The sequence below is a fragment of the Jaculus jaculus genome, chromosome 13 (genome assembly GCF_020740685.1).
Source record: "Jaculus jaculus isolate mJacJac1 chromosome 13, mJacJac1.mat.Y.cur, whole genome shotgun sequence".
Classification (NCBI taxonomy): Eukaryota; Metazoa; Chordata; class Mammalia; order Rodentia; family Dipodidae; genus Jaculus; species Jaculus jaculus.
Window position 1 is genome coordinate 34,960,582 of NC_059114.1, and position 12,346 is coordinate 34,972,927.

Sequence of the window (12,346 nt, forward strand, 5' to 3'; positions counted from 1 at the left end):
GCTTTTCCCAATGTTTCCTCTGGGCATTTGGGCCCCGCCTTCCCCTAATATTTCCAGTATAGATGTGAGATACATTAATCCTTCCTTCTGTATTTTTAACACAACTGAGCCCAGTGCTCAACGCTGTCCACCTTCTGGAATGGTTTATGTTTGTGGAGGCGAGATGCCTATGACTTTCTGCCCAGCAATTGGGTGGGCCTTTGTGCCCCAGCCACCTTAATCCCAGATGTAGATATCATTCCTGGAAGCTAGATTCCCTGGCTAAGGTAGTCCTACAAAACAGGAGAGGACTAGACCTACTAACAGCCGAAAATGGAGGTGTATGTTTGTTTTTACAGGAAAAATGCCGCTTTTATGCCAATAAATTGGGAATCATCCAGGACAAGATTAAGAGGCTCCAGGAAGACTTGGAGAGGAGGCGATGGCACCCCCCATGACAACCTGCTGCAGACGGGCTTACATGACTTCTTACCCTACCTCCTCCCTCTACCTGGACCCCTACCCCTCCTTCTCTTTCCCCTCTTCCTTATCCTCACTGTCAGGCCTTATGTAATTAAAATTACACAATTTATCCACCAGCGGCTAGAGGCAATAAAACTTCATCAGGTTGAGATACATTACCACAGGCTGGCAACTCAGGAATTAAGTTCCTCAGATGACCGACTGCCAACTCCCCTGCCCTGCATTTAACCAATGACGGGTAAGATCCCCAGAGGGGTACAACCTAAGACAGGCCATGGAGTGGCTTCTCAGTGAGCTAAACACCTGGTACCCAATGACAGGTAAGATCCCCAGAGGGGGACAATCTAAGACAGGGGCCACGGTGACTAATGCTCTTACAAAAACAAAAGGGGGAGATGTTGGGCTCTGAAAGGCCCAGACATGAGGCCTAGTGGAACTTCCTGAGCCTAGCTAAAGTTTGACACCTGTCTCTGGCCAGCTAGGACTCAGCAAGACACCTAATGGCTTCTGGCTTGCCACTTCCATGTGGCAATTGTAATTACCATTTCAATAGTTACAGTTTACTATTGGCCCTTACCTCTCCCCCTGTCCTAAAATCCCCACCTTCATCCCCAACATGATATAGGCAACTGCTTAGAGTAATAAAGTGGGTTTTTAATGTGAGTTCCTGCATCAAAAAGACTCCCGACTCAGTGTGGTTTTTCTCCGGTGGCCAGGAGAGGTTTCTGAGTCGTCCGACGCTCATCATCCCCTCAACTCCTAGGGAGGACCCAGCAGGCCTGGTCCTTCCCTTGCACTACCTACCTGCCCGGGAAGGAGTGCCCCGCATCATTACATTTTCCCCAGTGTGTTATCCTCTGCTTTTGCTCGTGGTTTGTCTTACTGTCAGGACATTTAATTCTCATATCATCAAATACCTCAAACATCAAGCCACATATTTTTTTCTTAGGTCTTGAAACTCAGTTGAATTTGTTCACATATGCTGATGCATGTGCCCCCCTCTGGCAAGTTCTGGACTTGCTTACAACTAGAGACCCTATTTTTATTCTTATTTCTCACTATGGAAATAGGGATGTCTATACTATTCTATACCTGTACCTGGGGAGCATATTGCTTGTTTTTCTATTTTAAAGGACTAAAGTTGGAAAAGTTTTTGTTTTCAGTGAGACCCAGAGCCTTCATATCTGATTTAGATGATAAGATTGAGGATTTGGTAATTTGATGGTGTTTAGATGAGATCTAAAACATAAACTTGATCCTGAAATTAAGTCTGTAACAGATGTAGGATGAGGTGAATATATTTTGCATGTGGGATGGATATAGATTTTTAAATTTTAAAATATTTTAGTTATGTGTGTGTTAATTTATTTATTAGAGAGAGAAGCAGATAGAGAGAATGGGCACACCATGGCCTCCAGCCACTTCAAATGAACTCCAGACACATGTGCCATCTTGTGTATCTGGCTTACATGGCTTCTAGGGAATTGAACCTGGGTTCTTAGGCTTTGCAGGCAAGTGCCTTAACTATTAAGCCATCTTTCCAGTCTGGATATAGATTTTGAGAGCCCAGTGACTAGATAGTAGTGGTGGGAAAGGTTCTCTTCCAAATTCATGTTCTTCTAGAAGTTCAGAATATAATTGTGTTTATTTAGGGGTTTTGGCAATAACTATCCAACATTTTATTTTATTTTATTTTTTAGAAATGGGGGCTTTGCAGATGCAATCAAGTGACCTTGAGGCCCATAACACAAGGGTGGTGATGGGTGGATATATTGAGAGATTGGACAGGCCTGTCTTCAAACATAGGAACATCAAAGTTCACTGGCACTCATCAGACACCAGGAGGTAGACATGGGGGCTTTCTGTCCTCCAAGCCTCTGAAAGAAACCACCTCTGCTAACACATTGGTTTTGGGATTCTGATCTCCTGTAGTGTGACAGAATACATGTCTATTATTTTAAGCCACATAATTTGTAGTAATTTGTTATGACAGTCCTAGGAAAGTTATAAACAGTAACCTGGAGCATAGAACTGGCAAGGAAGATGGGAATATTAAGTGATGGCTAAAGCCATAGATATTAATAGGATCTCTCATTCAGCAAATGTGTACATCCTAAGCATTTGAGCTACTTTTGGTGCTGTATGTGCCAATGACTGAATCAGAAATACTCATTGCTCACAGTCTATCTCAGCCATACTGAGAAGGTAAAAGGTGAACTATAAGCAATATTGTATGTAGGGGAAGCTGAGGGAGGAAGCAGAGGAGTGGTTAAGGAGTATAGGGAAAGGATTATGAAGATGTTTTATTCCTGAGGTCAATGGGAAAAATAATCCCAAAGATGAGCTGGAGAGATTGTTCAGTGGTTAAGGTGGTTGCCTAAAAGACTAACAACCCAGATTTGATTCCCCAGTACCCATGGGGAGATGCATAAAGTGGCACATGCATATGGAGTTAGTTTGCAAGGGTGGAGGCTCTGGTTCACTCATTCTCTCTGTCTCATCTTTATTTCTTTATGCTTGTAAATAAACAAATGGGAAATATATATTTTTTAATCTCAGAGGAAGGGGATGGTTGTTCACAGTGAAAACTGCAGAGGATGCAAAAGGATCAAGATTACCATTCAAGTCTGGGGTTTTGGATTCCATGATTGAAGTTCAAGGTGACTTACAAGAGTGATGAGAGTGCAACAAACCAATGACTGTGCTAACATGTCACTTACCAGGAGCCGGAAACTAATAAGTTCTTCACACGTTATTGTCTTTTATTACACAGTACGTAAAACACGAGCCAGTACTGAACCAGGTATAGAAACACAATGAGAAGTAATAAAGGGTCAATCCCCATCCTTTGTATCCTGTAGTGTTTGAAAAAGAACCCACAATATTACTCAAATAAATTTTAGAAGTTGTTACTCAATGTCACTTGCAACAAGTGACATGTAGGAAAGCACAAGTGGAACTTTTGAAAGACCAATCCACTTACCCTAGTGTATCCAGCAGGTCTTACACTGAATTATGTGTCAGCTGACATTGCAATAAGTCCACCAGCTTTTTTAAATATGAGAAAGCAGAGGCCCAGAAAAGTCCAATAACTTTACAGAGTTTGTTAGAAAATCCAGAATTGTGTTCTAAATAGCCATCATTGTTCAGTGACTTTATTCTATGTTGTGATGTCACAACACACACATACACAGAGCTATGCACACTTGTGTCTATAGCTATCTATTATATATGCATACATGGTATATGATGCACATTATTCAAAAGTAAATTTTGCAAAACCTTAAGGTCAAATAGAATTTTAAATTTCACTCATATATGAAGAACACCAGTATTATTTCAGATAGTTACCTATATTGTCATAAGAAACCACCAAATTCTTTTTCTAAAACAAGTCAGCTGCTCATTGTTACTCCTGGACCTGTTATTTTGTCCTTGCTTCCACAGCTTTAGGAAATGTTTCCTGGATTTTGTCACCTATGTTGGGAGATTCTGTGTCACAGACTTCCCAGGAGGGTCCTAGCGAGTTTTCATAGTAAGAAAGTTATATTTAACTTCTAATTTGCAACTCTAGGGATTTTGAAAGCTCAGCTGCCAAGAAGTCAGCTGGTTCTTTGATGCATGCTACAGAGGCTTCTTTATGCTCCGCTCCACTCTTGCTGAGACTTGGCAGCGACTCTGCTGGGCTGGACGTGTTTACATGGACAGGCAGGACTCTTTCGCCATAAAGCTCTCCTGCAAACTGATGAAGAGTAGATCTTCAAGGCAGGTTTAATTATTCCAATCTTGTTACTGTTAGTCTTGTATGTGTTCACAGATTCTGCATGAAGCCAGTTAAAGTAGGATCCAAAAATGACCTGAAAGTAAAGGTATAACTGTCACCCTCCACTAACATCCTATAACTATATTATGCTTACCCCAAAGCCAGGAAAACACTCATAAATAACTCACATCCATTAACTATTGCAAAGGACAGAATGTTCCATATACAACTCAGACAGGACAAGAAACCATGCCGCACTTTCAGGTTGATAGTCAATAACGGGTATTTTGTTTACTGTGGAAAAGGAGAAAGCAAATGAGTTCAAGACAGGTAGACCCGGGTATAAATTTTTGCTGCATCATTTTTGTCATTTAATAAGAATTGCATATTTTTCTGACTTAATTCTCTCCTCCTTAATATGAGACTGATAGTTCCACCAAGGATTAAAGAAGGTAGAGAATATAAAACCTCTAAAACTGTCTTGGCACCACAAAGTCTGTAAGTATGAATACATCTCTCTGTATTTTCCTTCCAGTTTTCCAAAGACAATAAGGCAAGAAGATAGTTTGAATAACTCAGATATCCAAGGAAGCTACTTCAAAAATTTTGTATTGTGGAAATTCTTTTTAAAAATATTAAGTCACAGTCTGGTATTGTGGCACTCGCCTTTAATCCCACTTGGGAGGCAGTGGTAGGAGGATCGCCATGAGTTCAAGGCCACCCTGAGACTACATGGTGAATTCCAGGTCAGTCTGAGCTAGAGTGAGACCATACCTCGAAAAACAAAAGAAACAAACAAACCCAAAATATATTAAATCAGTTGTTTTGATTGCAAGCAAATTCCCAATAGTCCCTAGAGGTTTTATGACCCATAGTTTAGCAACAAATAGCCATTTGGGAATTCTGGTGATTTGCAGGAGAATGAGCTTACTGAGAGGAGAAGAACGCTTTCTCAAATCCAAACTTCCACATAAAAAGCCAAGCAAGGGCTGGAGAGATGGCTTAGTGGTTAAGCGCTTGCCTGTGAAGCCTAAGGACCCCAGTTTGAGGCTCTATTCTCCAGGACCCACGGTTGCCACATGCACAAGGGGGCGCACATGTCTGGAGTTCGTTTGCAGTGGCTGGAGGCCCTGGCGGGCCCATTCTCTCTCTCTCTCTGCCTCTTTCGCTCTCTCTCTGTGTAACTTTCAAATAAATAAATAAAAATAGACAATAACAACAAGCCAAGCAAGAAAAACCATAGCACAGATTTCAATAGAATGCCTACATGACCAGGGGGTGGTCTCCTCAAAATATGGAGTTGAGGGCTGGAGAGATGGCTTAGTGGTTAAGCGCTTGCCTGTGAAGCCTAAGGACCTGGTTTGAGGCTCAATTCCCCAGGACCCACGTTAGCCAGATGCACAGGGGGCACACACATCTGGAGTTCATTTGCAGTGGCTGGAAGACGTGGCATGCCAATTCTCTCTCTCTATCTGCCTCTTTCTCTCTGTCTGTCGCTCTTAAATAAGTAAATAAAAATGAACAAAAAAAAGTCAAAGCCCAGTGTTTTAAGTTTAGGCTCCATCCTACACTCTTCAGGGTGCTTCTTACCAGACAGTCACCCCATATTCCTATGGAAGGTTAAATCTTTTAGTCTACTATGCAGGAGGAAGGTTTCTGTGGTATTAATTAATTTTGGATTTCGTTTTGTGGGTGTCTCCTCCCATTCCCCTTCCCCCTCCATTTCCATCCCTGTTATCTGTCCCTCAAGTTGCCTGTCAGGTATGCCAACAATTCAAGGTGTTCCAGGTTAGGAACCACAGATGAGGGAGAACATGCTGTGATTCTCTTTCTGTGTTCATGTGAGTTTGCTTAATATGATCTGTTCCAAATCCATCAGTTTTCTTAGAGATTTCAGTATATCAATTTTCCTTACTGCTGAGTAGAACTCCATTGTGTAAATGTACCATAGCCTCATCCATTCATCAAATGATGGTCATCTGAGTTGATTCCAATTCTTAGCTATTGTGAGTAGAGCAACTATAAACATGGTTGAGCAAGTATCTCTGCTGTGAAAAGTGGAGCCTTTAGGGTAGAGAAATAGCTGGGTCAGTAGATAGTTCTATTTTAATCTTTTTCAGGACTCTCCATATTGATTTCCATAGTGGTTGACAAGTTTGCACTCCTACCGCAGTAAATGAGGTTCCTCTTTCCCCACATGCTTGTGAACATTCATTGTCACTTGATTTTTTTTTTAATGATTGCCATCTGGCTGGAATAAGGTGGAATATCACAGTTGTTTTAATTTGCATTTCCTTGATGTTTAAGGAAGTTGAACATTTTCTTAAGTGAGTATTAGTTATTTGTATTTCTTCCTTTGAGGATTTCCTGTTCAGTTTTCTGCCCAACTTTTGAGTGGATTGTTTGATTTTTTTTTTTTTTATAGCTTAGGTTTTTGAGTTCTTCGTAGATTCTAGATAATAGGCCTCGGTCAGTGTATAGCTGGCAAAGATTTTTCTCTCATTCTGTGGGTAGACTATTGGCTCTGCTCTTGGTGTGTTGGTGTATGGAAAAGCTTTTTAGCTTCATGAGATCCCATTGGTTGAATGATTAATTTCCTGGACTACTGGGGAAGTTCAGGAAGTCTTTCCCCACACTTATATTGTAGAGTTCCCCTTATTTTTTTCCTTCCAATTGTTTAAGGGTTTCAGGTGGTGCTTTTTTTTTTTTTTTTTTTTTTTGATTTTTCGAGGTAGGGTCTCACTTTGGCTCAGGCTGACCTGAATTCACTATGCAGTCTCACGGTGGCCTTGAACTCTCAGAGATCCTCCTACCTCTGCCTCCCAAGTGCTGGGATTAAAGGCGTGTGCCACCACGCCCAGCTGAGTTTCAGGTTTTAAATTGAGGTATTTAATTCATTTGGAGTTGATTTTTGTGCATGGTGAGAGGAGTGGGCCTAGTTTCATTTTTCTACATGTGGTTTTCCAACTTGTCCAGCACCATTTGTTGAAGATGCTGACTTTTCTCTAGTGTACATTGTTGGCTCCTTTTCAACAAGTAGCTGTAGTTACTTGGACTTAGGGCTTGGTCTTCTATTCTGTTCCATTGGTCTATATTTCTGTTTTTATGCCAGTATCATGCTGTTTATTTATTTATTTAGTTTTATTTTACTATGGCTTTGTAGTATAGCTTTATATTGGGTATGGTGATACCTCCAGAGGTGTTTCTTTTGCTGAGGATATTTTTGGATACCTGAAGCCTTATGCCATACCATGTAAATTTTGAGATTACTGTTTCTGTCTATGAACAATGATGCAGGGATTTTTATTGGTATTGCACTGAATCTGTGTATTGCTTTTGGTAGAATTGCCATTTTCACAAAACTAATTCTACCTATCTTGGAATATTGGAGGCCTTTACATCTTCTCATGTACTCTTCAATTTCTTTCTTGAGTGTTTTTACGTTTTCATTATACGTGTGTTTCACATCCTTGATTAGTGTTATTCAAAGGTACTTGATTTTTTTTTTTCCTGGATATTAAAAATAGGAAAGCCATGCTGATTTCTTTCTCTGTACATTTGTCTTCTGTGTATAGGAAGGCCACTTTGCTGAAAGAATTTATCAACTTTAGAAGTTTTATGGTAGGGTCTTTCAGATCACTTATATATAGGATTATGTCATCTGCAAATAGGGTAGTTTGACTTCTTCCTTTCCAATTTGTATCCGTTTAATTTCTTTCTCCTGTCTTATTACTTGGGCTAGGACTTTTAGTACTATGTTGAAGAGCAGTGATGAGAGGAGGCACCCCTGTGTTGTTCCCAATCTTAATGGGAACTCCTTGAATTTTTCCCCATTAGGTATGATTTGGGCTTGAGGTGTTTTGTATATAACCTTTATTATGTTGAAGTATATGCCCTCCATTCCTAGGCTCTCCAGCATTTTGATCATGAAATTTTGTTGTATTTTGTCAAAGGCCTTCTCTGAATCTATTGAAAAGATCATGTAGTTCTTGTGTTTAAGTGGTGTATTACATTATTTGATTTCTGTATGTTGAACCATACCTGCATCCCTGGGATGAAGTCTGCTTGATCCAGGTGGATAATGCTTTTGATATTCTGTTGAATTCAGTTTGTAAGGATCTTATTTTGAATTTTTGCATCCAGGTTCGTCAGGGATATAGGACCATAGGATTTTAAAATATTTTGTTTTTATTTATTTTTAATTAAGATAGATAGAGAGAATATATGTGTGCCAGAGCCTCAAGCCACTGAAAACAAACTCCAGACACAGGTGCCACCAAGTACATCTGGCTTATGTGGGTACTAGGGAATTGAATCTGGGTCCTTAGGTTTTTCAGGCCAGTGCCTTAACACCTAAGTCATCTCTCCAGCCAGGTGTATAATTTTCTTTTTCTTGTTGTCTCTGAAGGACTGGGGGAGCATTCTCTGTTCTTCAATTTTGTGAAGCAGGTTGAGAAAAAGTGGTTTCAGATCTTTGATGAAGGTTTGGTTGATTTTAGCTGAGAAACTATTAGGTCCTGGACTTCTTCTCTTGGGGAGGGTTTTGATAACTTGATCTTGATGGATGTAATAGGCTAGTTTAGGAGATTTATTTGCTCTGAATTTAGTTTTTGTAGGTGGTATGTGTCTATGAATCTATCCATTTTTTCCAGATTATCCAATTTTGTTGAGTAGAAGTTTTGGAAATATGTCCTGATGATCCTTCCAGTCTCATTATTTCTAATTTTGTTAATTTGAAACTTTTCTATTTTTGTTTGATTAAATTAGGAGGGGTTTATAAATCATGTTAATTTTTTAAAATAACTAGGTCTTCATTTAATCAATTTTCTTAATTATTTTCTTAGTTTCCAATTTATTAATTTCTGCTCTGATCTTAATTATTTTTTTTTTTCTTTTTGCAACTCATAGCATTTGATTATTCTCATTTTTCCAGCTCCTTTAACTGGATGGTTAATTTATTAATTTGAGAGTTCCATGTCTTTTTTTAATCTGGAACCATAATGCTTTTATTACCAGAATGTATAAAACACTGACCTTTTTGTAATTCTGCAACACTGCCTAACATGCTCTAAGTATAGAAACATCCCTAGAATAAATATGAGCCTGTTATTACCTTTCATGATTCAGATCCAATAAGTGTATCATGTTTGGGTTTGAGATATATATGATAAAGAATACAGATCTATTCATTCACTTTAACCATAACCCAAGGACTTTCTTAGATAAGACTCCATTTTAGCATATATGATGATTATGTAATAAAATAGAGAAAATGTTAGGTTAAATATGTTAATTTTCCAAGATCATTTTGAAATTAAGGCTGTTTAATGTCAGTATTTTAATTGCATCATATGGCACTTGAGAAAAAAGTCACATACATATGCTTTTTTGAGGAGAATATGTTACAAAAACTATCATGATTAACATCTAACATTGCCTAATTACCTCTAAAAATTATATTAAATGATCATCTCTGATTGCCATTACAACAACTTGTGATTCAGGGCATGTTACTTTTTGCTCACTAGTGACCAAACACATACAAAACAAAACTTTTCCGAGACCTTAAGGTTTGCATCTGAGCATATGGTACTACAATGTTAGCTACATAAAACAGAATCTTTTTGAGAGGAAGCTCAGTAATGAAAGGCTGCATTGCATTTAAAGATTGAATATTCACTATATACAAAAGGGAAAGGATATCAATGATAAATACTTCATATTGCAGAGTGCTCTCTGTAAATACAGCAACACTCATGAGCATACCATCGTGACATTTCAAGTCAAGAAGAATAGTGTTACTTTTAATCCTTTGGCTCCTGTTGGCAATGAATACAGTGGTAATGTCTCTGGTTTCAGTTTCAGTGTCTCTTGGATTACATATTAGCAGAGATTTCTGATGTTTCAGCTGAAATTTGGCAGTCCAAGAAGTGCACCAACAGCTCCAAAATATCCCTCATGTTCTAGAAACAATGCTTTCAACTGACCTTTTGACCAATAATCCAGTGCATATGCCAGAAGTTTCATTGAGAGAGTGTTGACAGGTAAAAAGTTCCCAACAAAAACAACTCTATTTGTTTTCTCATTCACAGCACACATGCGCGCCACAGACCCAATACTGTTGGTGATTGTAACTAAGGTGGCTCTTGCCAGGTCTTCTTTACTAGCACTTTCTTGCTTCTCCTTATAAATCATATTCCCAAAACTAGATGCTACAGCCCAGCCTGGTAGACCAAATCTTTCATAATCTCCTCTATCAATAATCTCGGACCAGATTGTCAGTTTGAGGGCTGTCACCTTTGGATGCCATTTCAAGAGCCTCTTCAAAACTTTCACAGCCAGTCAATAAACTGCATAAACCAAGAAAGGTACCACCTCCAAGGCTTGTTCCAGTCACTCTCTTATAGTTGTCTTTGGAATGGACTGCTAAAATATTGACTCCTGAGCTGATATTCACGACCAAGAGTGGGTAGGGATCAACCAGGTTGAAAGGCATCTTTTGGCATTGCTGAAGTTCTGAGCCATTAGCAAAATAATAGCATTCTGCTTGTCCATTGAGACTGACAGAATCTATATGCAGCAAGCCCTTTACAAGGCAGTCAAGTTCATCCAGTTTGTGCAAGTGGAGGTTTCCAATTGTGCGAAAATATTTTCCAAACTTGTAAGCACCACCTCCTGTAGCCCACAGCACCGTCTGTAATGTGGAGAAGTTTTTATCTCTTCCCATTTGGATAAAGGTAGGCAGGTCCTGGGTTGGAAATCTGATAAAGTGCAAATTCCCTCTTCGACCAAAGAGCGTCAAATCCTTCAGTTCAAGGTGTACATCCTGAATGCCAGTGGAGCCATATGCCACGTTAGAAGTCAAATATTTCCGAATAGTTTTAAGCTCTTAACTTCTTCTTGTTCCTCCTCTGCTGTGATATCAATAGGTTCAAAATATGACAGCTTTACTAGAGTTCCCCCAATGTCCAGGCCAAACCATGGGAAAGAGGGTTTCTTGGCAACCTTGATCTTCATGGCGCCGGCCTAAGGAGCGCAGGGCGGCCTCCGGTGCATGTCTGGAAAGTCTCGGAGATGACTCCAGGGGAGGCAGGGGCAGCTCGGCCAGGCCCGCCAGTTCCTCCCCCACCGCAGGCCGGGTGGGGCGGGCCCAGGGCTGCCGGGACTGAAGGAGCTGGGAAGGCCTCGGGTCTCACCGCTCAGGGCCGCCCCCCGCTGGAGCCGCTCCAAGCAAAAGGCCCCGGTTCCCCCCTCCTGAGCCCCCCTTGCTGCCCCTATGTCTTCTTTATGAAGGGATTTAGTGCAATGAATTTTTCCCTTAGTACTGCCTTCATTGTGTCTCATAGTTTTGGTATGTTGTGTTTTTGTTATCATTCATTTCTAGAAATTTTACAATTTTCTTTTTAATTTCTTCCATGTCACATTCATTGTTTAATAAGAGTGTTGTTTAATCTCCAGGAGCTAATGTAATTTCTGTTGTTTCTCTTGTTGTTAATTTCTAGTTTTAACACATTGTGGTCTGATATGATGTACGAAGTTATATCAGTTTTCTTGATATATTTCTTGTAATATATTATCTATTTTGGAGAAGGTCCCATGGGACACTGAGAAGAATATGTATTCTGTAGAATTGGGGTGGTTTGTTCTGTGGATGTCTCTTAGGTCTAGTTGATCTATGGTGTTTTTAAGTTCTATTATGTCCTTGTTGATTTTTTGTTTGGAGAATCTGTGTATTGATGATAATGGGGTATTGAAGTCCCCTATGATGGTATTAGGATTTATTTCTGGTTTGTAGTCAAGTAGGTTTTGTTTTATAAAATGTGATGCACTTGTGTTTGGTGCATATAGATTTGGTGCTCATGTGCTGTCCCCTTGTTGGATCATTCTCTAAATGAGTAAAAATTGGCATTCTTTATCCTTTTTGAGTACTTTTGATTTGAAGTCCATTTTGTCAAATACTTATATAGCCACACCCACTTGCTTCTTATTTTTATTTGCTTGGAAAATCATTTTCCATTCTTTCACCTTATAGAGATGTCTGTCCTTAGTGGTGAGGTATGTTTCTTGAAGACAGTAGATAGAAGAGTCTATTTTTCTCAGATCTACCCTGTTAATTTGTGT

At 39.6% G+C, this 12,346-nt stretch overlaps 1 pseudogene; it reads right to left on the reverse strand.

The window, feature by feature from the left end:
- Positions 1 to 10,127: 10,127 nt before the first annotated feature.
- On the reverse strand, positions 10,128 to 11,242 carry LOC101610932 (annotated as a pseudogene).
- Between the last annotated feature and the right edge of the window lie 1,104 nt (positions 11,243 to 12,346).